The sequence below is a fragment of the Pyxicephalus adspersus genome, chromosome 8 (genome assembly GCF_032062135.1).
Source record: "Pyxicephalus adspersus chromosome 8, UCB_Pads_2.0, whole genome shotgun sequence".
Classification (NCBI taxonomy): domain Eukaryota; kingdom Metazoa; phylum Chordata; class Amphibia; order Anura; family Pyxicephalidae; genus Pyxicephalus; species Pyxicephalus adspersus.
In genome coordinates, this window is record NC_092865.1 from 22,663,318 (window position 1) to 22,682,608 (window position 19,291).

General features: G+C 38.4%; 1 protein-coding gene across 7 annotated transcripts in view; it reads left to right on the forward strand.

Moving 5' to 3' along the window:
* The first annotated feature begins 2,412 nt into the window (after nucleotides 1–2,412).
* Nucleotides 2,413–19,291, forward strand: part of RALGPS2 (Ral GEF with PH domain and SH3 binding motif 2) — a 132,994-nt gene continuing 116,115 nt past the window's right edge. For 4 of the 7 annotated variants that reach the window (XM_072419747.1, XM_072419752.1, XM_072419753.1 and 1 more), the window contains exon 1: nucleotides 2,413–2,553. The gene's annotated coding sequence lies outside the window, so the exon portion shown is untranslated. Of the gene's footprint in view, nucleotides 2,554–10,705; nucleotides 10,840–12,350; nucleotides 12,613–14,150; nucleotides 14,170–19,291 lie in introns of those variants that run through there. The other 3 variants (XM_072419750.1, XM_072419749.1, XM_072419751.1) reach the window with 3 other exon arrangements.

Genomic DNA, 19,291 nt, shown 5'->3' on the forward strand with positions numbered 1-19,291 from the left:
TTACTTGTATTTCTAATATATTTTTTATAATATTACTTCCTATTGCAGGTCTCAAGGCCTTTACAATGCCAGATCACCACAAGAAAACTGAAATCTGCTGCATCACCTTCAACTATGTCTTGTGTGGAAACCCAAAATCTCTGGGACTGCAGTACTCAACCTTCAATATTCCCTTGCCTGGGTTATTCTTCCCTCAGGCTGTAAACGCCCCCATATCTGTCATTCCTTTCTAGACCCCATTCAAGAGGTATAATTACATTTCCCCTTTTAATTAGAGCCTCAGGCTGTGAGGGTTAAAATAACAGGACTTCCTCTCATTACAGTAATGAATAGCTCCCATTTACATCTGAATTGTAGTGCTTTAGTGAATAAGTTAAAAGATAATTATATGTTGTATTCATGTTTAACAACCAATTATGCACACTAGCAATCAGTACTGCTTAATATTTGGAGGGGAAGGCGATTTGCATTCGCGATCACATCATATTCTCTATTTAAGTTTTACAATAACAAGAATGATATACATGTATAGTACAAACATGGAAACATTTGCAAGGAGTGTATAGTGTGTGTAACATTTATCTGGATATACATTCTATATAAAAGTGATCAGATTATTGTAAATTAAACTAATTATAAGTGTGTGTTAATTCTTTTTAAATTTTGCTGATTACAGAACATTTTAAAGTGATTTTCATGTCTCATTTTCCTTTAAATATTACAGACCTAAAAAAGTTGATTTTGAGAAGTTGATGGCTGAGCTGTGTCCAGGTGGTTTGGCAGATCCACTGTAGATCAAAACAATTTCTTATCATTCTCCCCCTATATACAGGGTAGTGCAGGAACAGGTAGTGAGTGTGAGGCCTTACTATGTGCAGTGCATTGCTATTCACTTCATTTCAGACTGGCAGTGCAGTAACTGTTTTATTATGCCGGTGATCCACTGCCTCTGGGAGAAGGTACATGTAGCAGCCCAATAGAAAATGAATGGTACTGCACTATAGATTCAGAATTTTGGCATGTGACACAACCTTTGCATAGTACTCTCCTATCATCACACAGAAAGTGAAAATCCAAAATGTTGCTGTTACCTTGTTGTTAATTTGTAGATATTCTTTCATTTCTTTTAGTGAAAAGTTGATTCCCCTTAATTTAGAGAGATTTCCTGGTACTGATTGTTGTGTCTGGAGAAACGAAATCAAGGGAAATCCCCACATGGGAAACAGAAAGACATAAAGAAAATGCTGAAAAGGTTTTTTTTATCCATTTCTTATTCTATCGAAGTAAAAGATGAAATTTTGGATGTACATAAATAGGTAATACAAATGAAATGAATGCCCCACTCCTCCATCCTTCTTACTCCTCTTCTGCTGCCTCTCCTTGTAGTTCTCTTCATTGGCTTCCATTTCACCTTAGAATCAAATTCAAGCTCCTGTGCTTTGCCTTCAAATCCCTCCACAGTTCTTGTCCCACCTACCTTTCTGACCTGGTGGAAAAGTACTCCCCTTGATGCTCTCTTTACTCCCCCAATGATCTACTAATGACTTCCTCACTCATAACCTCCTCACATGCACGACTGCAAGACTTCTCTAGAGCTGCCCCAACTTTCTGGAATGATCTTTCTCGCCCGCTTGCTCCTACTTTCTGCTCATGTGAAAGAGAACTAAAAACCCATTTTTTTAAACTTGCCTATCCATCTTCTTCCATCTCTTAAAACTGTTCCATATCTCACCTTTCCATAACCCACCATTCCATATCTCTCCTCCTATTTTGTGATACTCCCCCCACCTCCTAGATTGTAAGCTCTTGGGGACAGTGTCTCCTCCTCCTGTGTCACTGTCATTTGCAACTCCTATTTAATGTACAGCTCTGTGTAATATGTTGGTGCTATATAAATACTGTTTAAAAATAATGAAGCAGCTGCTGAACTTATCTTTATGGGTAATATAAAGAGCTTTGTGTGATTAAAGCACATTTAAATGAAAACATTTAGTGAAACTGCTATAAACGTTGTTACGTTAGTGTTGTTATTGCCATGGCCCTCTGAACAACACTGGCAAGACCAGAACCTTATAATCCTTTCTGACCTCATGACTCCTATTTAGTGCAGTCATGAAAGGGTTAAATGTGTTTTTTTGTTTCCATCATTAATCGTGCTTGTAGTTTACAGTTCATAAAGGCCACGCCCTTTTCAGTGTAGTCACGCCCCTCATGTTGTGTTTTATTTCCTTGCCTGGCAGGGATAGGTGGAAGAGTACACACATCGGGGAGTGGCAACATTAAAAAAGGGCGCGGTCTGTTAAACATACCACACCTCCACTATTGGCTCCTCCCACTGTGGAAGCTGGGAGCGCGCACGGCGCGTCAATTCGCTTCTCTGGCCGACTTCTCAGCTTTAGGCCCCGCCCACCCCGGAGCGGCAGTGGTAGCAAAGCCAATCGGGCGGGAGCGCGCACGGCGCTGTGCCGGCGTCTGAATGAGAGAGGAGAGAAACGAACGGAGCTACGGCGGGGAGCGGCGTCCATCACTCCGGTGAGCAGAGGAGGAGGAAAGGTGAGTGCAGGGGGCAGTGCCTATTGTTACCAAGAGGATGTGTGGTACCCGGGCCGCTCCCTCCAGAGTGTGCCTCACTGACAACGAGCTCTGCATTGTCTGCACAGCCTGACACACCATGGGCCAGCTCTGCTACCACAGCAACCTGCTGCGGGGGAAACTACAGGGTGTCGTGACACCTCTGCTGGGGGGATTTACAAGTCGTAGCACATATCACCTTGCTTCCTATGAGAAACTACAATTCCCAGCACTCCATGATTCCCTATCCAGCATGGAATACTACAAGTCCCAGAAGTCCCAGCATCCCCTGGCTTCTGCCCCCCCGGAGGGGGGGGGTACAAGTCCTGTTTTACTTTCCCCGCCCCCCAAAACTACATATTTGCTGTCCTCTCCATCATAGAGTACTACAAGTCCCAGCATTCTTTGCTTTCCCTCTAGCTTGGAGGACTACAATTGCCATCTTTCTTCTGACATGTACAGCATGGGACACTCCAAGCCCCAACATCCTCTGGAGCACTGCAAGTCTCAGCATTGCTTGCAGACAGCATGGGGAACTACCACTCCCAGCATGATCACTACAACTGGTGGAACTACAGGCCCCAGCATGCCTTTGTTTACCCTACTGGTTAGAAGAGACAGAATCCAATATTTATTTTCTAGCTATGGGGACTAGAAGTCCCAGGATACCCTGTCATTTGCAAAGAGCTGGAGGTTCCCTCAACCGCTGGGTTACTGCACCTACTATGGGGGCCTGCAAACCCCTCCATAACTAATAGGGGGTACACGTTCCATCATGTCCAGGACGTCTATTCAGTTGTGGAGGAACTACAAGTCCCAATTTGCCCCACAGAGAGGAGCTTCATGTTTGAATATCCCTTCCCTTTGTCTGCAGGGCATGCTGTGCCTTGTAGTGACCCACCAGCTATTATACCTGTCAGAATACCTTATAGTAGATACCCTGGTGTCACAGTCCCTCTATATCTGCCCCCAGGCTGCTTCTTGTGATTACCCTGAAGTTACTGTTAGTTGAGGAAGGATGTCAGCTGGGACTTGTAGTTCTCCAATAGTTATACCAACAGAGCTGAGCTGTAAGTTGTCACTGCCCTTCCTTGTGTTGGTTGGGCACATCTGCCAAGTTTTGCGTGCTTTTTGGAAGCATAATGTGAGGCAAGGTGGGCAGAGATCATTGATTGGGCGGCTTGTGGTCTCTGGTAATTCATCTGCTTACAAATCAAATTGACTTATTAGTAAAATTAGATTTCCTTGTGTATTATCAGACTGTGTCTTCTGAAATAGAAAAGATAACACAGTATTTTGTTGATCATAGTTTTTATAAAGAACAACCCTACAAAAATGGCATACAAAATGTAGTGCATATGGAGAGAGATTACCACTGCCAGGTGTTCCCCAAGCAACTAGTGACTTATTATTGTACTTATAGCACCAACATATTACGCAGCGCTGTACATTAAATAGAGGTTGCACAAGACAGACAGATACAGACAGTGACACAGAAGGAGAGGACCCTGCCCAGAAGAGCTTACAATCTATTAACTAGAGATGATCCGGCAGCTGTCAGTCTGTGACAACCCTTAGCAACTTACAGTAAAGTTTTGTGGAACTCTTTAAAAAAAAACTCATCTTTTTTTTGTGTTTAGATTTGTCATCTTTTTTTTTGTTTGGGTTTGAAGTGTAATATACTAGCAGATGGTTTGTATTTCTCAATTTTATTGTTTGTTTTCTTTTTATTTATCTTTTTCAGCAAATTTAAAATGCCATTGCCATTGTTTACCTTCCCCCACTTTTTGCTGGAAGGGTCAGTTTGTTTGGGCCGTGTCCCCCTGATGGTTTTGGATCTATTTCAGTGTGAGCTGTGGTTTTGTCATGTGAGCTATAGATGGGAGTTGTCAGAGAATGGCTTATTATGTATCTTATCTTAGTGCTGACCCCTTCTCATTTTTTTTTGTTTTATCACTTGGTGATTATCTGTTTAGACCTCCTGGTTTATTTGTTTTGTTTGCTAATTTTTAGGTTGTTGCTCTGTTTCATTTTGCCTGGAATCTGTGTAACAGTAAAAACTGGACGTTACAAATTTGGCGATCTGGCTTGTTGTAATCACAAGGGGCTTGGTGTTCAGTAGCGAGCACCTGTTCCCCATGTGCCTTTCTGCATTTAGTTGAAGCGACAGGTCACCATTTGTCATGAAAATTACAGTCCGAGGGGCCTTCTGTCCTGGCAGATGAGGCTGTCTGTTTTCTTTGACAGGATACTATGGGCACAGATGGTCTTGGGTCATTTGGGACCCTTAGATTAATGTTGGTAAATGGACACTGGTTTTAGACAGCTTTATTTTAATCCTCATAGCATTTTCCCCTGACCCAACTTTAAAGCTTTCAGTTCTACGCAGAGCTACGTCCTTTTTCAATTTTATCCCGAAGCAAGCTGTAATGTTTTAATTTTCCTTACTGGGTCAGCTCATTACTGAGGCCTGTAGGCATAATAAAATGCAAAAGTTACAAAAGCAGATCTCCAGAATAAACTTAGAAAAACCATCAACCTGGTTTTATTATTGTACTCGTAGCCATAGGGAATGGACAACATCATTAAGACAGCTTGACTTTTTTTTCCATATATATATATATATATATATATATATATATATATATACACACTCATATATAAATCTCGGTAGTAATATGATAATTGGAGAGTTTGATGCTCATTACTTGCTGTGTCAGCATCCTATGTATTACCATTGTTTTCCAATGTCCACATCTTTACCTTGTTGTGTCTTCATGGTCCATCTCATGTTTCCAAATTGGTTTTTAACTAGGAATACATTAGTCAGTTGGGAAAAGCAATTGATGAACAAGATTGATGGAACCAATGACAGCTGCAAGATTCTAGGTGCAAAAAAAACAGGTGCGAGAGATAGGGGGGTGAATAGGATATTCTGCAGGACTGGAAAAGTAATTTTCCCAAGAGATCAATACAAACAGTAGTTAAAAATACAGAACCCGGGGTCAAGCTTATATTGACTACTAGTCAAAATTGTAAGCAATCAAATATGAAGAACCAGTAACACGCTGTACAAGTTACATAACATCATAGACTATGTTGCTGCTGTTCATTCTCAATTATATTCTGAAAATATAAAGGTTATATATTCCCTGGTATTATATCAAATTCTTGAAAAATCATCATCTGTATGTCTGGTGTAAACCTAAACCAGCACTGTGCAATATGTTGGCACTATATAAATACTGTATAATGTTAATAAACTGACCTTAGACCGATTGGTACCTCAGGTTTGCAGAATATAGAATATAAGTGAAGGTGCAGATTTATTTAGAAGAATAAGCTGTAATTTTGATAATCATTCATTCCTCCACCTCCTAGATTGTCAGCTCTTTGGGGCAGGGTCTTCTCTACTCCTCCTGTGTCACTATCTGTATCTGTCTGTCATTTGCTACCCCTATGTAATGTACAGCGCTACGTAATATGTTGGCGCTAAATGAATCCTGTTTATTATGATTATTAATAATAATAATAATAATAATAATAATAATAATCATCTCATGTTATTTAATGCCTATAGGCACCTTTTCATTTTAAAGTGTTTGACACTTAAGCATGAACATCTCTTGTTTCCTTTTGGTCATTTTATTTGCTATTGGAATCATTTAGTTAGGTCTGTTTGATGCATGCAAACAAAAACCTGTTGATCTTGTCAGAAATATAGAACTGTCCAGTGTCATCTCAATTAACACTTCTGTAGGATGAAGAGTACAGGTGGTTATGTAACTTAACAAAAGACACTGTCCAAGGCTGACAATTCTTGACCCAAATAAATACTGTGTGTTGTCAGCTGCATTTAAACAAACCACACACAAATTGACTTTAGTTCACTCTGCACACGATGCAATAGCAGAAAAGCACAGTGAAAGCAAGTACATGTACACTAACATTTGATCAAACAAATCAATTCAGACATCTCAAAAACGGCATAAATCATGATAGATTAATGTTCTTTTGTTTTTACGCTCTGCCAATCATATTTGGTAATTTTGGACTAAGAAATTCATAACTGATTGAATGGCCTGCTTAAGTAATAGGAAAATTGACCTGTGTATAGCCAGCTTTGTGCTAAGTGCATTTCCATTAGATCAAGGCCTGTGTCTTTGTACATGTGTGTGTATGTGTTTTATATTTATATATATATTTATATATATATATGATTTATTTATAATTTATATGCCTGTATCTGTTCCATTGCTGGGGATCGCTATTTTCTTCTTCCTTCTGTTCCTCCTAGTTGCGATCTTCTGCAATCTTGATTGGCTGCGCCAGGATCACATAACCTGCGCAGGAGTTCTTTCAGTCCTGGCAACCACATGCAATTTTGACAGTTTCATAAAGAGAGAACATGAAAATACTATTGCTTGTTACAAAAGGGTCATCTTATGGCCCTTTTTGCAATAAAGCTCAGTCTAATTGTAGCATTTGAGAGTTCTGCTTTAATATGCACCAAAAACTTCCATTTCTACAAACCAGTGTTCTGGTTCTTTAACTTGTAGCAATATTGGACAAGGCACTGTAGTCTTCTCAAGGCACCAATGTTCTGTATATGAAGTTTTTGTTTGTGAACCTTCGTATTATACTGCCAGTTCAGTTATTAATATTCTGCTCACTGTGGTCTTATAGTACTATGTTTTGTCCCTGTGATATATACCAGTGTGGGGACAACAAATGTAGTGTTTCTGGAAAATGTTATACCGTAGTGAGTTTTTTTTCTTTTAATAGTGTTTGTTTTTTAAACAGTTTGCTCTTATTTCATGCATATTGCTCCTTAGTTGCTCACTTTAAAAATGCTACAAGTGCAGAATAATACTCAGTGGTCGTAATTTCCGAATTGAGTTGACAACGCAATTCTGCTGCACTGAAATTTCAGGAAGTGTTGTCAGCCTTGCCCAGTACTGATGATGGGAAGAACAATGTTTGTTTAGGTCTTAAATCTTGTCCAGTATGGTGTTTTCATCCTGATAAGGTAGTGTCGGAGTGCTTTCACACAAATGATGTCAATGTGCCTTCATGTTTAGTGAATGTGAACCAGTGGCTGGAAAAGACTTCTGTCTTCATGTCATCACATCCAGGCATGCTGTAGTGTAAGTGGCTAGTTATATTGAAACTGCTGTAGTTTAATCTATTTTCACGTGTAATCATTGTTTGAAAACCGACAGTCTCTTCTTCCATTGTTGTAATTGTATCTCTGACTCTCCATTCTGTACTGCACAAGGTGCATTGAAGATGTTTTGTGTGTTCATATTCTGTAATGAACACAATTTCATTTGTAGTTTGTAATGACAAGTTTTGTACATTGGTATTGATCACGGGTTATGGGGAAGTACTTGACTAGGGCGCCACAAGATAAAAAAATGCATTTTTTTACAATTATATTGGTAAGCTTTTAAAAAGCTAATGACCTTTGCACAGTGGGGTGTTCCTTGCTAATAGCTATTGGATTTGACCATCGATGGCCAAATGTGTTGCAGTTCCAGCAATGCCAAGGATTGGATGATTTTTTTACCTGTATATGTGAATGACATAAAGAGATTATCGGAGTAAAAATTACTTAACCCATAACCTCGGCAGCACGGTGGCTCAGTGGTTACCACTCTGGCCTTTGCAGCGCTAGGTCCCAGGTTCCAATCTCAGCCAGGGCACTATCTGCATTGAGTTTGCTGGTTCTCCTCGTGTTTGCATAGATTTCCACCCACGTTCCAAAAACATGAAAACATGCAGTTAGGTTAATTGGTTTCCCTGCAAAATTGACCTTAGACTGTATTTAAACATATGACTATGGTAAGGACATTAGATTGTGAGCTCCTATAAGGGACAGCTAGTGACATGACTATGGACTTTGTACAGCCCTGCATAATATGTCGGTGCTATGAAAATACTGTGTAATAAAAATAATACCATGTAATAAAAAAAATGTGTGGGGAGCCATTGCCAGCCTCCAGAAGTTGCCAGTGTCTTGTTATTGTTGGACAGTAATAATATAGCACCAACACAATATGCAGCGCTGGTGTCTTGGCTGGCTTGCCTTGAGGGGCAGGTTAACTATTCAGACTGATTTGGGAGTCATACAAAGATTTAGGCTATGTACGCACGTGCAATAATTATTAGTGGAAACGAACGACTAACAACCCAGTGCCCCATAATTGTTAACAAAAAAAGTGCAGGTCGACTGGCGGATGAATGAGTAATGTTGCTGGAAACCAATTATCGTGCCGGCGGATCTGATCGGGCCACGATAATTCGCTATCTATTGTGTGTACGGTCGTTCAGTGATCGTGAATTGTTCTGATACACTTTCTCCTGTGCATGTCACTTCCTACATCATTCAAACGATCCTATCTAGTGTTGGGTACAATATTGGTGGATTATATTTGAACAATCGTATCGTTTCAACATGTACAGAATTGTGCACAATACGATAGTTCAAAATAAACGTGAATAATTGTTGATCGGTCATTAATCATTCGGTAAATCATTATTGCGCGTGTATACGTAGCCTAAGAGCTGGACTTTACAGTGAAATTAAACAGTCAAACTTGCCAAAAAATTTTTTTTGTTTGGGATAGGAGGTAGAACCCATTGCATGTGTAAAATTATCATGTTGAATGAAGGTTATTTTCAGCTTTTTAGGTCTATTACCTTATATGCTCCTGTGCTTTGCCTTCAAATCCCTCTGCAGTTCTTGTCCCATTTACCTTTCTGCCCTGATAGAAAAATACTCCCCTAGCTGCTCTCTCCGCTCCTCCAATGACCTACTAATGACTTCCTCACTCGTAACCTCATCACGTGCACGGCTCAGAGACTTCTCTAGAGCTGCCCCAACTCTCTTGAATGGTCTTTTTTTGTCCTATTCGGCTTGCTCCTACTTTCTGCTCATTTAAAAGAGCACTCAAAACCCATTTTGTTCAAACTTGCCTACCTGTCTTCTTCTGTGTTTTGAAACCGTCACTGTCTGTATTAGTCTGTCATTTGCAACTCCTATTTAATGTACAGCGCTGTGTAATATGTTGGCGCTATATAAATCCTGTTTATTAATAATATTAATATTAATAATAATAATAATAATAATATTGGTATGGGAGAAAAAGAACTATTTGCACCATGTGAGTGGGATAATAAAAGTAAAAGATAAAATTATTATTGTGCAAAAGAGAACAACACAAACCAAGAAGATATACTTCCATATATGATGGAATAAGCTGTGTCAAACATATGTGTAGTTTGCCATGATTCCTGTGACGTCATGCAAGGGAACCTCGTGTTTTGTGAATGGACTTTAGACAGCCCTGTTCTTTTATAACACAAAGCACAGCGGTTATAAGAATGGTTGAAGTGCACTGCATCTTTGCAGTTGTTTTCAAACTTTTTCTTTTATTCAGATCACCTTTTTAAGTATGCCAGTCATTAAATTGAAAATCTATTTTCTGTCTTACAGAACAAAGAGTGAGTAATATTATGGTATACCTAATTGATGTTTGCCAGGATGTAAGCCAGCATTCCTTGCCAGAAAGGCCATTGCTTAAAGTAGATATTTTGCTTCTCCATAGTGTAGGTAGATGATACAGTTTGCACACATAAATTTATATCAGTTTCAAAGGGTGTTATCGGTATGCTTCTGTAGGAGTGCTGCTTGTGCCTCATGGTTCTTAGCCTGTAACCTGGAAGTTTACTTTGGTTAGTCATGAATTCACACAACGTGTGTTCTGTTCTAAAACTGCCCGGCTGTGTTTACTGAAGTCAAGAAAAGTTGAATGATAAGCAACTGTCCAAGGCCAGTGCAGTTCTTGGCAGCTGCATTGTTCATGACAGATCTCTGTGCCACTTCTATTTGAAGTGTGTTTGTTATACACCAACTGGGAGTTTGCACTGGGAAATGAAGGCTTATTTTGGCACTCTTTTGTAAGTTACATTTTGTGCTGTAATTTTTTTTCCTTTGCTTAAGTGGTATGAATATTATTTTGTTTGGGGGGGGGGGGGGGGTCGTAACTTTAAGCAGTTGTTTCTTGCAAAATGCTTTACACATATATATTCAATACAGACATCCAGGAGACTTGACTTTTCCATTTAACGACAAAGCTAGGGCACCTCCCTGTCCTCAGCCTGTTGGTGGTCAATGAAGAAACAGACCTATCGGTCCCAAGTGCTGCTTCTTCCTCTTCATTTCTAAATTCTTCTGTATGCAGGATTACAGGATACCATGCTCAGGTATCTAGCTGTACCTTCAAATACCTGTTATACGTAGTAAAATTTATATATATGTGTGTGTGTGTGTGTGTATGCAGTTGTTTCTTTTTGAATATCAAAGCACAGCTTGCTTCAAAAGGTTAAAAATGTCTAGGCTTCATAAAGTTTTTATTTTTTATTTTTGCTTTGTTTGTGATTACCTCACTGCCTAATATGTTGAGCCAAACATCTGTCCTAATTGCATTTATTAAAATAATGTACCTGTTCCGGCTTGCATACAAATTCAACTTAAGAACAAACCCACAGTCCCTATTTTGTATGTAACCCAGGGACTACGTGTGTGTGTGTGTGTGTGTGTGTGTGTGTAAGTTTTTACTCACTTTTGGATTTTTGACTGCTGATTAATGATGTTGACTTCATTATTGCAATACTGATCCCCTGGCTTTGTCGTTTTGAGTTACTAACCTGGAACTTGAAGTATGTACAACTATGTTTTAAAGTTAGTGACTCAAATTATAGATGGGTTTATAACTTAGATTTTATTATGGAAACTGTACATTGTCTTTTTTTTATTGTTTGATGTCATTTAGAATGATTGTACATCTTTCTCATAACAGTGTTTCTGCGAGTTTCTGAACTACTGAAGCTACTGTAAACCTTTCACTTATTACAGAGAATATCCCCTTCTCTGTGATCTAAAAGTACTCCTCACTATGGAGTTTGAAGGTTAAAGGTGGGCAGTTGTTTTGTATCTTCTCTTAGAGTGAAAACTTATGTTCCTAATAAAGAACAGACAGACAGATACAGGAGTATCTGAATAAACAGACCTTAATTTTATGTAAAAGCTAAACTGTTTCTTATGTGTGTTTATTAATTGGTGTGGGTAGGAGTTAGACTCTCTGCCATGTTTCTATTGCAATGGTTGTTACCACTGTGGTGATTCACCACCCTATTTGTCACCCTAAAAACAATGTTTTGGAAGAGGGGAAAGTCTTGAGAGTAAACACCTGTTCCCCTGCTAACTGGCTAAGAGGGACATCCCATCGCTACGGGTAGATTACCCCTTAATACCTGTTGAACTTCCAGTACAGGAAATAGATAAATCTTCCCAATGGAACATCTAGAAAAAAATGACCATTTTTAATGTTTTTGCCAGAGGTTTTCTGTAGTTTAAAATACAGTACGTTTCTGTTTGTAGATTTTAAAGAAATATATAATATTTGTACTTCTAAGAACTTCAAAATGTTAGCCCATGTACCACTTACATATAGCACCCACTGTAGTTAAACCAGGAATTTTATCGCCATGTTTACACAAAATAGATTGACGTAATGACATAAGTAGTATCCTGCCGCTGGGAAGATATGCCTTCAGCTGACCACACAGCAACATGCGTGCTCTGATAATGTCCTCAGGAAGAGGATAAAACTGTTGCCACTGCATCCAAGTGCTGTTCACTTAGTGTTTATGGTTTATCATTTATATTTTATGTAAGAAGAAAACATTCTGTTAGGGGTATTCCATTTATCCATCCGCATAACCTTATTTTTTGCTTTGCCCAAATGTCAGGCTGTTCTGTTCTGCAAAGCTCCTATATTTCTGCATAGTGTTGGATACTTCTGCCGTACCCCCCAGTGTTTATATTCCTCATTGCTTTGAAGGGCAGCATCGCCAGCCAGTAGGAATGTCTGCATAAAGAGCTGAAGTTCTCCCTAATTAAGGGCCAACTCTGAGGCGAACCAGGAGATTCTGAAAGATGATGCAGCAGGTTTTAGTTTGTTGATTGTGTCAAAAGTAAGCCTTTTTTAAAAATCCCATTACTATTTTACCATTCTGAGCAGTGAAGCCACCTTATTTTCTCCCCTTGCCAAACCGAATGTGGTGTTTTTAGAATGCTTTATTTCAATACCTATCCTGAGGACTGTATATTAATATTATGTATTTATATAGAGCTCATAGTCTTAATGTACCTACAATAGTCCTAGTCTAATGTCCTTGGCATAGTGATACATATTTTGAAAATATTGCCCTTTTGAGCAGTTTGTTTCTGAATATTGGTTGCAAATTATTCATTTGTTTAAATCTACTTGTTTAGTTTTTTTTTATTACTCTGTTTATAAATTAACAGTTTTATATATTGTCATGTTTACTGTCTAGAAAATTTGTTTTGATGCTTCTGATTCTTTTGGGTAAAATAATGTATTGGCATGATTTAGGATCTGCACATACTTGTGCCACCACAGTGATCAAATTATTTTTTTATTGACGTAGTTTTAAAATATATTTTTTTAAAGTGTGTCTCTAGTCAAAACCTGTATTGTTTTTTTGTTTGTTTTTCCCTGTTAGTTGTTTTTCTCCAGTGTTCCATTTATCTTTCTCTTCTGTCTGTAACCACTTTCAAATTTTGAATAAAAGGAAAACACAGACAGCAGTCCAAGTTTGTAAATGTAAGGAAGCCAAAATAAAATTTATTATTTAGCTTTTTGTTTTAGTAGCAACTTTTTAAGAACAAAAGTGGGATAGGTAAGGACATGCAAAGAGCTGTACCCACATCAACTATTTAGCATCTTTTATACAGCTGATTCCTTCACCTTAATGCTTGCTATGTTTTTATCAAATGAATTGCAGACCTGGTGGTATTTTTTTTTTAGTTTACAGGTGAATCAGACTGCAGTACACCCTTTGTATTACATTGTGAACCAAAACTCCTATTACGTGAATCACCTAATGTTACGTGAATAAAGAGTGTGCAAACTTCTGGAGAAACTTACTTTACTGGCACTGATATAGAGTTTTGTGCAGTAGATTGTTCTTGGAGTTGAAGTTACCTACCTTTTAGCTGTGTTTTGACATCAGACCTACACTAATGAGTTGATTTGTATTGATGAAGGTCTAGATGTGATCCCAGTGTTGGTGTCCTTGCAAATCTATGTAGTGTAGTATATAAAAAAGACTAATTGGATGACTTTGGCAGCTTTGACAGATACTAATTTATGATTTCTTAGGGCAACTGCACTGCACAGCCTATTAACTGGGGTGACTCCTGTCATAATATAGAAGTCTGTAGAAGTTGTACTGTTTCTAAGAAGGGAAAATGATGAAATTCTTTATAAACACCTTACATCACTTGTCTTATGACTGCACAGAGCTAGGATCTTAGGCGGCGTTCTAATGTCTTATTCACATGCCTGCATTTAATATTCTCCCCCTGGGAAAGCTAAAAGCTGCTAGTTTGAAATGTAAGTGTATCTCGTGATGTACGGTTTATAAGAAGACAGGAAGCTGGCATAGTCTATGTATTGTTTGGCAGCCTTAGCTGTTGTGAGTGTCCCAAGCTGACAGTCAGCAGATGTAAGTATTCTTTGCAGCAGTTTCGTGGAATTAATTGCTAAAAGAAACCACAAAAATGCATCCAGTTTCTGTCATTTGTGAACATTTTAACACCTAATTTTGGGAAACTACTAATTTACTATAAATACTCTATACTGGGAGATGAAGTTGCACAACATCCATGTAAATGTTGCCAATAGCAGGTACTTGGACCATGGTCAGATTGTAGAAAATTGATTACCCATGTGCAAACATTTTTTTCTATAGACTTCAAAATAGTTTAGGCAGCGTTTGCAGGGTTTAGTTTTTTTAACGAGCAGCACGGTGACAGAATATAATGTGTCCCTACCCACATCTTAACTATGCATCTGTTTTGAAGGAATATGTGGCTACCTCCCTGTGGTAAATCCTAAAGACCTGTACAGATCTGTTGCAGTTTGGTGCCCTGGAATATAGGTGTGGGGGGGTCACAAATAAAAACTGTTGTGTAAATGGACCAGCACCAGTAATTAGTAGTAATGGGTCAGCATTGTCCCCAAATGAAGAAATTGGTAGAATGTGGATCTGATCACAGGATTAAGTTGTAATGTTTGTCATTTTGCAGGGATGAGAGGTTTGGTTTTTAGGACCAAACAATTTAGAAACAATTTATCCTTTTTATGTCATGCCTGTAGTTCTACTTTTTCTGTGATCATATTTAGTGTGGAGGTTCCACAAATCTGCAGGAATTTGGCTTTCTTTGGGCTAGAATTTGCTTTGATGTTCAGCACCAATTTGGCTCTGTCTGTTCTGTAAAATGTAGCTTCATTTCTCTTTTATAAACCAGTAAGGGCTTTCAGCCAGATGACTAAGCTCAACGTGTGTGTCAATGTACAGTACAGCTTTATGGTACGTGGAACATTTCACTATTTACCCAACTGTGATTGAGAAAATTCTTGTTGTGATATGCCCTGCCCATACAGGCCTAGATTAGTCACTACCTTCTGCAGTGATATACCTGGGAGGTGTCTGTATATTGTAAAGTAGTCAAATATAAATATTTTAGCAAGAACAGAGGTGATACATATCACTTCTGGGAAAAACACGGTTTTTCCACCTTGTCATTTTTACATTTTTAAATTGACCCTGTCCCCAAAAAACAATATGAATAAAGAATATATTTGAAAACGAAAGTGTACATACTTGGTGCCCATGCTGTCTGAACTCCACACACTTCTGTGTTTTGGAGTGATTTGGAGTTCAGCAGAAAGAAACTAATTTAAAAAGTGGGGGACCCAGGAGATGCATGCTCCTGGAAGTATCGTTTTTTTGATTATTCCCAAATAGTTTGTGGGATGATTGCTGTAAAAATCCTTTGTATTGTGCAGTTCTATCTAACTACTCACACCTCCATATTCACAGTGTTCTAGAGGTGAGGATAGTGTAAAGGTTTTGTAGTCCTAATGCACTTCCTATGCAAGTGCTGCCCATTTTATAGATACAATACAGGGAGCCTTGCCTGATTAGTGTGTGTGTGTGTGTGTGTGTGTGTGTGTGTGTGTGTATATATATATATATATATATATATATGTGTGTGTGTGTGTGTGTGTGTGTATATATATAGCTCAGTGGTTAGCACTCTGGCCTTTGCAGCTCTAGGTTCCAAGTTTGAATCTCAGCCAGGACGCTATCTGCATGGAGTTTGCATGTTCTCCCGTGTTTGCGTGGGTTTGTGCGAGTGTACTCGTTTCCTCCCATAATCCAAAAACATGAAGTTAGGTTAGTTGGCTTCCCCCAAAACTGTCCTTAGACTGTATTAAAGACATATGACTGAAGTAGGGACATTAGACTGTGAGCTCCTTTGAGGGACAGCTAGTGAGATGACTATGGACTTTGTACAGCGCTGCTTAATATGTTGGCACTCTCTATATACTGTTTTTATATATATATATATATATATATATATATATATATATGTGTGTGTATTTAAATCCACACACTGCTATCAGTTTTATCATATTTAAGATATGTTGAATCTAGGTTGCCATAATGAATACCTTCCTCCCTTTTTTCCCTCATTGTGTTTTTGTATGTATGTGCCTTTAATCACCAGAAGTGCTTTATTGTCCTCCTAGCAGTAAAGAATTCCTGCTAGTCAAAAGATACTTGAAATCTGTGCCATTGCTTGTAATCATTGAATTGCTTGTGGTCTCCCTCAATCTGATGATGAATTCAGTTCATTCTAACTAGGCTGTTCCAACAAATCTCTTACTCACATTTCTGTGCACTGTTAGTTCCCTAAAATAGTCAGAATTGTCTTTATAAAACTGTGTGTATGGAACCCATTGTGGATTCCCAACTACACCAGCAAAATTGTCTGTAATCCACAACACTGATGAGCTTTAGCCACAATAACCAGCTCCCATTCACTCTAGTGGTAAAATGTAGATTTAAGCAGCACATTTCTAAAAGCAAATAAAATTATTTGGGCTTCATTATTCCTGTCTGACCACAAACCCGATTAAAAACAATACAATTTTTGAATACTTAGTTTTATCTCGGTGATCTTTCAGCAAGGATGTGTTGTCGTAGCTGACAGATAATAGGATAAAAATGTCAAATTGTATATGTAAAAATGGTTAAGTGACTGTGTGACCTCAAATATTTGGCAAATGCTTAAAATGTGAGCTCAAGTTGAATGCTTGCAGAAAATACTTTATTAGATGAGAACAGGACATTTTAGTCTAAGTAGAATGTGTTGTCTTGAAGCTGAATATTTTGCAGGATGTGAACTTTGACATTGCATCAAACTCATGATGAAATTTGTTTACTTTGTATTGTTTATTCCAAACACTCCTAAGATGAAGCCAATGGTAATTACTTTGTGTACTGCAGTGACCCAGGCATTATTTCTCTGAGATGTTATCCCTTTGTACATGGGCTCATTACATAACGTTCTGATTTTGGATGTGATGTGTAGGATCTTTAGCTGTTTTCAGGGAAGGAGTTGTGACACAAAAGTACCTTGAGGAGTGCAAGGAAAAATCTGTTGGAGACCGTTGGATGGGCATAATAGCTTCTGTGTCTATGCCAGGTTACAGTTGGAGCTGGAAATGACTGGAAGTTTGTCCACTGCAGAAGAGAAGAACTTTTCAAATGTTGGTAATTACATGAGTGAGAAAACATGTTTACTAGTACATTTTGTTCTATTTACTCTACTTGATGTAATGACTCGTTAAAGGAATATGAAGTCCAGCGTCTCCCTTGCTGATTCTCTCAATTTGCCTTAAAATAAACATAAAAATAGAAAAATGTCAGAGGCGATACTAATCGCCATAGAGGATCTCCCAAACCAAAAATTTAGAGATAATTGTCTGAGTCCTGTACCTAATTTACACTAATCATGTCAATAATTTGTAAAATATAAACTGGGCATATTATAAAAATTAAGAAGTAAAGATTGCATTCAGTCAGAGACTGTGACCCTGATTTATGAAAGCTCTCCAAGGCTGGAGATAATACACTTTCACCGGTGAAGTTGGGTAATCCAACAAACCTGGGATGGATCTGGTCCAGGATTCAAAGCATTTGCTAGCAAATAGAAAATGACATTGAATAAATCCATTCCAGGTTTGCTTGATCACCCAGCTTCACTGGTGAAAGTATATTCTCTCCAGCCTTGGAGAGCTTTAATAAATCAGGACCTATATGTCAAATATGCTGATGCGGGTTGTAGGTCATGGAGGCGACCTGTCACACCAAAGACCAATTAGCTTGGTACAGAAAGAAGGAAGGGCTGGGCCAAACTTTACTTTTGTCGAAAAAGTTGTGTTTAATAAAATTTCAGGTGCTTATATCTTTTACTCCACTGATTTTTTACATGTTTATTATTGTTATTGTTATTAGTTTTATTTTTTTTAAATATTATTAATTACCAGGATTTATATACCAACATATTACGCAGCGCTGTACATTAAATAGGGTTGCAAATGAGAGACAGTTACAGGCAGTGACACATGAGGAGGAGAGGACCCTGCACAGTAGAGCCTACGATCTGGAAATTTGCGAAATGTAACTTAGTGGCAGGAATGCATCCTAAATTGTTGGCCAGTGTGAAGGATATTATCTTTGTAGATAGCCAAGAAGATCATTTGTGTCAGTGGTAAGTGACCTGAGAGGTCCAACTTGCTCATGGCTCAAGAAACCCATGGCAACCTCTGCAGAAACCCTGTGTGTTGTAATGAAAAGCTCAGTTTGAGTTGGGATGAGGTGTACTTTGATCTTTCTAAAAGTCAGTGGGAGAAGATCTGTACCTGTGCCAGCCTCCACCACTATTGCATCAATATGACTCATAAAACACAGGGAGGAACATCTGAAGAGTGCTGCAGTTGTGTTTTTGAACACATTTTAATTCTACTTTTGGCTGTTTCCATATTCAGAAATGTGTTCTTGTATGTGTTGCCTGATCAGTGTAGATGCTGCCTGTTTGGCCTCCTTTTAGATATTTCTAATTGACTTAACCTTAGGCACACCAATAAAATGAACTAGCATGACATTCTTGGTGTGAGAAGCCTTTATTTGCTTGTACAGCTGCCACCTCTTTGACTGGACCTTCTATACTTCTGTAATCTGTCCAATCCATTGTTTCAAGATCTGCTTTGGAAGGACAGTTAACTCACAATAATGTGAAGTGCTGGAACTAATTTTTCTAGACTATATAGAGAAATTGGAGGTGTTTAGATTTTTCTCTGCTTTATAATGCATTGATTTTATTGCAATCCAAATGCGGCAATGTAGCATTCTAGCAATCTTGAATTGACAGTTTGTTTTTTTTAAGAAATATTTAGGCCTTATGTATAGTGTGATCCTAGGGCTTCCCATTACACCTAGAAACTAGTTTAGAATGAGCACATTTAAAAGTAACTACATGTCTCAGTTTGATTACTCAGAAATATTGACATGTTTGCTTGAGGAGACACTTAAATGCTTAGCTGGTGAGTGTCAATCTGTCATGCTATGTGCACCATATTATTCTATGTGTTTCCTAAGTTTTGTTTCTGATTTTCAGCTGCTGGTTTCATCAAAATTAACTTGCAGATCTGGATGTCCCTGGAATCTCACATTTGTTTTTGTTTGTATGACACTGAACATTGTACAGAATGAC